Source organism: Agelaius phoeniceus, chromosome Z, assembly GCF_051311805.1.
Source record: "Agelaius phoeniceus isolate bAgePho1 chromosome Z, bAgePho1.hap1, whole genome shotgun sequence".
Taxonomy (NCBI): Eukaryota; Metazoa; Chordata; class Aves; order Passeriformes; family Icteridae; genus Agelaius; species Agelaius phoeniceus.
The window spans coordinates 7,418,150-7,425,867 of NC_135303.1; the positions used below are offsets into that span (position 1 = coordinate 7,418,150).

The 7,718-nt window shown below is 48.6% G+C and overlaps 1 long non-coding RNA gene across 1 annotated transcript; it reads left to right on the forward strand.

The window, feature by feature from the left end:
* The first annotated feature begins 1,791 nt into the window (after positions 1-1,791).
* LOC143692233 (uncharacterized) lies at positions 1,792-3,152 on the forward strand. The gene is made up of 3 exons (XR_013180127.1): positions 1,792-1,926; positions 2,205-2,537; positions 2,949-3,152. It is a non-coding gene; the product is annotated as an uncharacterized LOC143692233 (long non-coding RNA).
* Positions 3,153-7,718: the final 4,566 nt, after the last annotated feature.

Sequence of the window (7,718 nt, forward strand, 5' to 3'; positions counted from 1 at the left end):
TGCCTGGACAGTGGGAGGCTCTTGAAGGATCATCAGCATCTCCTGAATGCACCCAAATATTTAGCCACTTTTCTACTTTAATATCCCCCCCTCATTTTTCTTGGGGTTTTTTTCGTTTACTTGTAGGAAGAGTCCTCTTCATTTTCTTTCATTTTCAAAGAAAACTATTTGTTTTCTTCATTTTTTTCTGCTGTGTTTTTGCACTTGTAGTTGGTCTGTTTTAATATTAATTTTCCATGTGTCACTTCTGCTGAATGTAGTATTTTTGCATGAGAACACATCATTCTGTGCCAGGACCTTTGAACATAAGGAACTGTTGTGGTTCTAGGCCAGGCAGTACGGCCTTACAAATCCATTTGATCTTAGCAGTGTCTGTCCCTTTTTGCAGCCCAGGCATTCAGTGCGTGTTGTGTTTGGGAATTGAGCAGGAAATCAATGCCCTTGCATTCCAGCTGCTCCTCAGAGATCACAGGAGCTGGGAGTGCCTGGGCTGCCTCTCTGATTCCAGCCACTTTATCACCATCAGTGTGGTCATGTCCAAGAGAAGAACTTGCCTGAGCACAGATGCACAAAGAGTGCAGTTCCCAGTGCAATGCCCTGGGTTTGATCCCTTTCCATAAGGACCTACACGCTCCAGATTCCCCAAGAGTGTGGTTTATTGAGGAGCAGGGTTTCTGCTGATCAGGGCAATGGCTAACCTGTGTTGATGTGTGCAGCAACACAGAGGACAGTAAAGTGGGATCATAGTAGTGAGATCTATCTATCTCTCTATCTCTGTATCTATCTATCTGTCTATCTAATCTATCTATCTATGTAACATTTACATAATTGAGTCTTCCTGGCTCTGGTCCCAGGCAGTTGGAGGTGCAAAGCTCACCTAAAGCATCCCTCTCAGGAGAGGATTAGAGACATGTTCCCTCCACCAATTCTGGGCAGGCAGAGATGTTTCCCCCTCCAAATATGTTGGGTTTTCCCTTTAGAGTTGTTTTCCTCCTCCAGCCTCTTGTGCCCTGAAGTTGTCAGTTAATTCTTTTAATTTCTGCCTGTCCTAGAGAGGGGCAACAATTCCATGTTTAGGTGGTGTTTGGTGACTCTGGTCATACATGCCATGCCATACATGACACATGGTTTCCTTCACTGGCATCCCCAGGGCTGTGTCAGTGCTTTTGTTAAGGGGGCCTTAGGAGAGTGTCTGTTTCTGCTGCTCAGAATTCTCAGCTGACAAAAGAGGGAGAAGAAACACCTTGGTCCTCCTCCATATACTGAGGTGGCCATAGAGGCTCTGTGATGTCCATCAGAGATCTTTGCCAGCATCCTTATCTCCTGAATGACCCGGTGACTTCTAACAAGTGTGTAGATGCCAGAAAGGAGGAATGCTGGTGCAGGCCTGAAATGAACTTGAACTCCAGAAGTGTCTCTCACAAGGAGTGAGCTCACCCAGGAAGCCACCTGTAGAGGCAGGATGAAGAAGTGGGAGAAGGCGGGGTGTCAGTCACTACTGAAAGACAAACAGGACATGGCAGAAGCAGAGGGAGGCCCTCAGCAGACCCTTGAGAAATGCCACACCTTCCCTGTCAGCTGCCTGAGAGGCTGTTGAAGCTTCAATCCCAGATGGACCCTGATTGTAGGGCCAGGGTCACTTTGGAATCTGTGCCTCCCCTCAAACAGAGAATGACCCAGCAGAGCAGCAGCACAGTGCTTTGGGAATGTGTGAGCCCAGCAGTCTTTGAGTCTTGGCCCACAAAGGTCGTACGGGAAGTTAAAACCCATCTTCTCTTGCTTTCTGTGCAGGTGCTTCTAGAGAAAGAGCAGGAGCAGATTGCTTCAACAGAGATGCCATGGCAGACTCAGGGAGAGCTGTTCCCAGGCCGAGAGCAGGAAGAGCAGCTCAGGCAGCAGGTGGAAGAGCCACAGGAGAATGGCCAGGTAAGCCTGACTGGCCAGGGGACAGAGGGAAGGGCAGGAAGAGGGGCATAAAACCAGAGCTCTTGGGACTGAGGAGGCCAGGAGTCCCACAGGCACTGGAAGCACAGAGCCTTGGAAGCTGCAGAGATCAGCCCTGGGACAGAAGGGTTTCATTGGAAGCAGATGTGGGTAGGGAAGCAGAAAGAAGTGGCTGAATAAATGTGATTTTGAGGCTGCAAGAGGAAAAAGCTGAGCCTGATGGCAGCTCCCAGTCACTTGCTCTGCATTTGTGTGTACAGAAGATCCAGGCAGAGCCACAAGCAGAGCTGCCCGAAGCTCAGAGTGACATCGTGGCAGTAAAGAGAAAGAACAAAGAAGACATGAGAAGAATTCAAGAGGAGAATCTCCATCAGCAGAGGGGCGATCAACAAAATCAGGTGAGTGAAAGAGTGGCAGGCACTCCACTCATGAAACATCCTCTCTCTTGTTTTTTAGAGAAGATGAAGGAACAGCTGGATGCAGAGCTTCAGACAGCTCACAGTATGGTCAAGGCAAGGCAAAAGAGGCTGGAGGAAGAAATGAAAATCATCAGAGAGGAACTTAATTGCTTCCGTCAGTCTCTGCAAAAGCAAGTGAGTGAAAGAGGGATGCAGTCACTGCAGTCACCAAGCTGGTGGTTTCTGCCTTTCTTGCCTTTCCACTCAGAGCAGCAGGGAGTGGGGTGATGCCTCTGAGTGCCGTCGTGCCGTAGTGTGTATCACAGTCACTCTGAAGGACATTTCCTGGTGTGCTGATTCTCCACTGCTGCCCTTGACAGGGAAACTTGTCCTTTGGCCTTTTGGCCAGCAGTCATCCAAATTGATTCCTGCTCTCCTTGTTTCTTGAGGTCTTTTTGCAGTGGAACGTGGTGACCCAGCTGGAGGATTGGAACAAGCTGTCTGTATCCCTTGTCAGTCTGTCCTTTGCCTTTCCTCACAGTCGATGATTCCTGGCTGACAGGGACAAGCTGGAGTCTCTGACTGCTTTGTTCTGTTTGACTTGAGGTGCGAGTGTTGACATCTCACCGGGCAGCCTGCGAAGACTTCCAGCGAATGTCTGGCAATGAAGGACCCCAAGTTTGCCATGAGGCACAGGAACAGTGCCCACCAGAAAGGCTCCAGGTGCAGCACGTCATGGGCTCTGAACCTGCTGCCGCAGCAGCATCACCTCGAGGAAGCCTTACTGCCAAACCTGGAAACTCAAGCTTGGGCACTTCCTTCATGTCCCTGGAAAAGCAGACTGAGGAGAAGTACCTGGAGATACTGGGTACGTCTGTGGTGTTTCTTGTCTGAGGGACAGTGTCTTGTGTGCAGGTGTCAGTAGAGCTGTACCAAATGCTCCTCCTGAGTTTGGTGTCACAGGGCCATTTAGGACTCCCCAGAGGAAGTGCTGTGCTCCGAGGCAGCGAGAGAGTGCTCTGGGTGTTCCTGCTGCCTCTGAGGGCACCTTGGACTGGCTTGGGTTTGCCTGAGCTTGCCTCTCTGCTAAAGGCTCAAGCAGGGATTCTTCTTGGATCAGCAGAAGGCTGTGACCTAGCAAATGATCTAGGCAAGTGCTGTGTGCTAGTGGCCACACTGAACAGAATTTTTAGCTTCCTAAATTCTCCTTTGTCTCCTGACTTCCAACCAGTCATCAGAGCAAAAAAACTTCACAGAAATAGACTGGCTTTGGAGTTTTGTCTTTTTGGTTGGGGATTTTTTTTGGCCGGGGGGGGGTGGGGTTGTTTTTGTGTTGTTTATTTTTGGTGGGGGGTTTTTGTTGTGTTTTTCTCCATCCTGAAGGAGCCCTTCTGCCCCACGTCTTACTGATGTCATTTTTATGACTGTTACTGTTACCACTACTACATCTGCAGTTTATTTTCATGAGAATGCTATCTTTTTGTCAATAAGAGCTACTTTGAAAGAACATCAGGTTACAGGACAAATAGAGAGCACAAGGTGTTGTCCATGTGCCCCTGAAGAAAAAACAGATACTTTGATAACAACCTTTATTTAATCTTCTAGTTTTATGCTTATCAAGATGTGTCCAAGAGACACATCCAAGTGGCGTGATCAGATAAAAGTGTAATGCAGGCATTTCTCAGGACAGAGCCTCCAGCCCAGCCATGCTCTATTCCCCAGATCCATGGCACTTTTCCATACCCGATTCCCACTCTTTCCCATGACTGTTAGAATCCTAGCCATTGGCCCAAGCCCTGCTCACATCAGTCTCTAGGAAAACACATCAAGTCCTTTGTGATTCTGCAGCACAGCCCAATCAATCTGCTTCTTGCCCGGAACAGCTGCCAGTGCTGTGCTCTCAGATAAGACCTGGTGGGGCTGAGACCAGAGCCCGGTGGATTCTGTGTCTACCATCACCTGTTGGGACAAAAAGGGCACTGATCCACGCCTCGGTGGGGCTGATCTCAAAGCCCATCCTCTTGTGTCCTGAATGGGGGCAACAGCTTGTACAGGGCTCAGGCTGCCTCTGCCTTCTTCCCACTGCTTGTCAGTGCTCATGCTTGGGCTTTGCCAGTCCTCTTGTGCTAGCTGCCCTGTCCCTGAGGGCTGGAGGGACTGCAGAGGCTGGAGCCTTCCTTAGCTGGGAGAGGGGCATCTTTCAGCTCAGCCTGCCCATAAAGGGTGAGGGTCCTGATGCTGAAAGGCCCGTTGGGATCAGTTATAGCATGAGCTGCTCTCGTTTACAAATGGGAAGGAATTCTTTTGGCAAACTGCTGAAAGGTGGGCAAGATGACCTCCTCTCCTGCAAATGCATCTCCCTGTGCTTTCTTTCCTGTCAAGAGAACTCTTCAAAGGACTGTACAAAATCAGGCTCTGTGCCAGCCATCTGTACTGCAGGGCTGCCTGTCCTGTTGCTGTTGTGCTTGTTGTTACCCAGCTGACCACAAAGGGCTCAGAGCTCCAGACACTGGGGCTGCCTTTTGTATCTCCTGAAAGCTGGGATCTCTGCTTTAAAGTCAGCATCCTGCATTTTGTTTCCCTCAGGGAGAATGGTGAACCCCATTGAAAATCCTGTAATGAAATACACTGAGTTGGAATATATTGGCAGCGGGTGAGTCCAACCACAGTTACTTCTACATAACCATGGGCCAGGTGTATTTCTGGTGGAATGTCTATCCAGCGTGAAGTCAGGCCAGCTGCAAAGATGTTCACACACTGGGCATAGATTGTCCCATCTCTCAGTGCTGCTCAGAATTGGTGAGTGGGCTCAGAAGGCATTGTCAGAGATACTCCTTGCTGCCAAGGTCTTGCCTGCAGCAAGGAACAGGACCTTGAAGGTCTCCTTGTCTCTCAAGTGTAGGACAGCTCTGTGTTAATTTCTTTAGCATTTTTTGTATGTCTCAAAATCATACTGCCCCACTAATGAAAAAAGAAGAAACGTGCTTGCCTGAAAGAACAAGCTACGCCCTATCAATACTGTGAGATAACAGTTCCCGGGAACATTTCTTTCCCCTGGTTTGCAGAAGGAAACACTCTGTGGTCAGGGAAACACTCTGTGGTCAGGATAGAAACTGCACAGTTTAGAAAGTGAAACCCAAGAGGAAAGACTAAACTCCCTTTAGAAGTTGAAGCCCAGTGCTTCAGGAACAGGCCCAGTGCCCATGCACTTGAGAGGAAAATGCATCATCTGCCTTCTGGCAGAGCCCTCCTGCATCCTGCAGGTTTTAGGCATTTACAGCACAGATCTCCTGTGTGGGCTGGCTTTCACTGCAAGATCTAAATTGCTTCTCCTTTCTCTGCTTCTGTTTTATTTCTAGGAGTTTTGGAGATGTTTGCAGAGCACTCGACAATGCCACAGGGAGAGAGGTAAATGTCAACAGCATCTGCAGTCTCTGCTGCTCTTGAGGGGCTTTCCCCTCTGGTGTGAGCTGTGGCTGGAGCTTTGGGCAGAGCTGTGCTGAAAAGGCACAAGAAGCACAGACTGGTGCCAGCCTGCAAAATACATTTGGGACTTTGTCCTCCTCAGCTGCCGGAAGGAAGGCACGGAGGGCAGCGGTTCCTTTCAGAGAAGGACGCGCTCGCTCGCTCTCCATTGCTAAAACAAAGGTGGTGCCTTCGAGCACCTCACTGCTCTTTGGGGCTACAGCTTCAGAGTCCTGAATTCTCATTTCTGGCTGCCAGCAAATACATCTGAAAGTTCCTGGTAGTTCCTTAGCCACCTGCAGTGCTGCACTTGGGAACTGCACATAGGGAGAGATCTGCAAGGTGTCCCTAAAAGCCCTAAGCCCTGCCCATAGGCCAAGATGTACCCACAGAGTATTAAGGCATGGATTACTTCTTCTGAATCCCATCCAAAGCAGCAGAGATTGTGATCAGAGGTTTGTGGGTGATAGCTGAGACACCACTGTTACCAAGTGGTCAAGGCAAAATGTCAGTGGCCCCATGTGTCCTGCAACTGGCCCCCAAAGGAGCCCAGAAATGGGCTGTTGGAATGTCAGTTCCTCATGACTGCAGTGCCTCATCACAAGGCAGTTTGGCACAGCTCAGCTGTGTCATTGCAAAATCACTTGCTCCATGTGCGTTGTGGTCTCGTGCCACCAACTTCTCAAGTTACTGATTTTCAATGTCATTTTAGGTGGCCATAAAGATAATAAATCTTCAAGAACTGAGGAGGAAGGAACTAACCGTTAATGAAATCATGATCATGAAGAAGTGTAGGAGTCCCAATGTTGTGAATTATTTAGACAGGTGAGAGATCATGGTCTTATGCCATGGATGTGTGTTTACATACAGAAAACATGAGAGGTTAAAAACCCCCTTTGGTCAGTGGCAGAAAGTAGAGCTGGTAATTTTTATTTATTCATATTTCTCTACTCATCTCCAACGGATGAGAAGAGAGTGCATCTTGTCTGCAGGAGTCTTCCCTGGCACACCTAATTTGAAAATGATTCCAAAATTATTCAAAGCCTGGATCAGCTGTATCTTCCTAAGTCAATAGACTCTAAGTTCACTGCCTCGACATTTGTTTGGGGTTGATTTTTTAAAGTTTCTTAAGTGCTGATGAACCATCCTAAAGTGGATTTCCCTTGGATTGTTGCCCCTCTTTGCCATTGCTGTGCATGCCAGGAAGACTAGGTGCTTATTTCCAGAAACACCATGCCCGACAGGTTTTTTATCTGGGCTGTTTCTAAACTGCATTTTTCACTTGCTGGACATCTCCTTTTTCACAGCTGTGCCCTTCTCTTTGAGACTGCACAGATTGCAAACAATGCACAGCCACGAGGGAATATCTATTCCTTTGATTCTGTCCTTGTCACAAAGGCATCTGGAAATAAGAAACCTGGAAGCAAAAAATCAACCTAGCCATGCATGTTCATCTCCATGCCCTTGTTTCCTTCTTTCAGCTACTTTCTGGGCGAGGAACTCTTGCTGGTTATGGAGTACATGGATGGAGGCGCCCTGACCGATGTCATCAGCAAGACCTACCTGTCTGAAGATGAGATGGCAGCCATCAGCCGGGAGGTCAGCAATCCCATCTGTGTTTCCGAGGGCTTGGGCAGGATTGTCTGGGGAGCAGGGGCTCAGAGCTGGAGTGATTTCCTGTGCCAAGCTTTGTTTCTGTGTTGCTGCTATGCTATGGGCAAGTAAAAGCACCTGAAGTGAAAGGCCTGCCAGTGCCCCTGCACTCACTGTACTCAGTGCCAGTACTCTTATCTCCTCCGGTTGTATTCTCACTCTGCCTCATGTATTTGTATTTGCTGTTCTCCACTTTGCCTCTCTAAATGTTTGCCTGGAGTCTGTCTTCACTGCATTCCTTGCCTGTGAAAGTAGAGG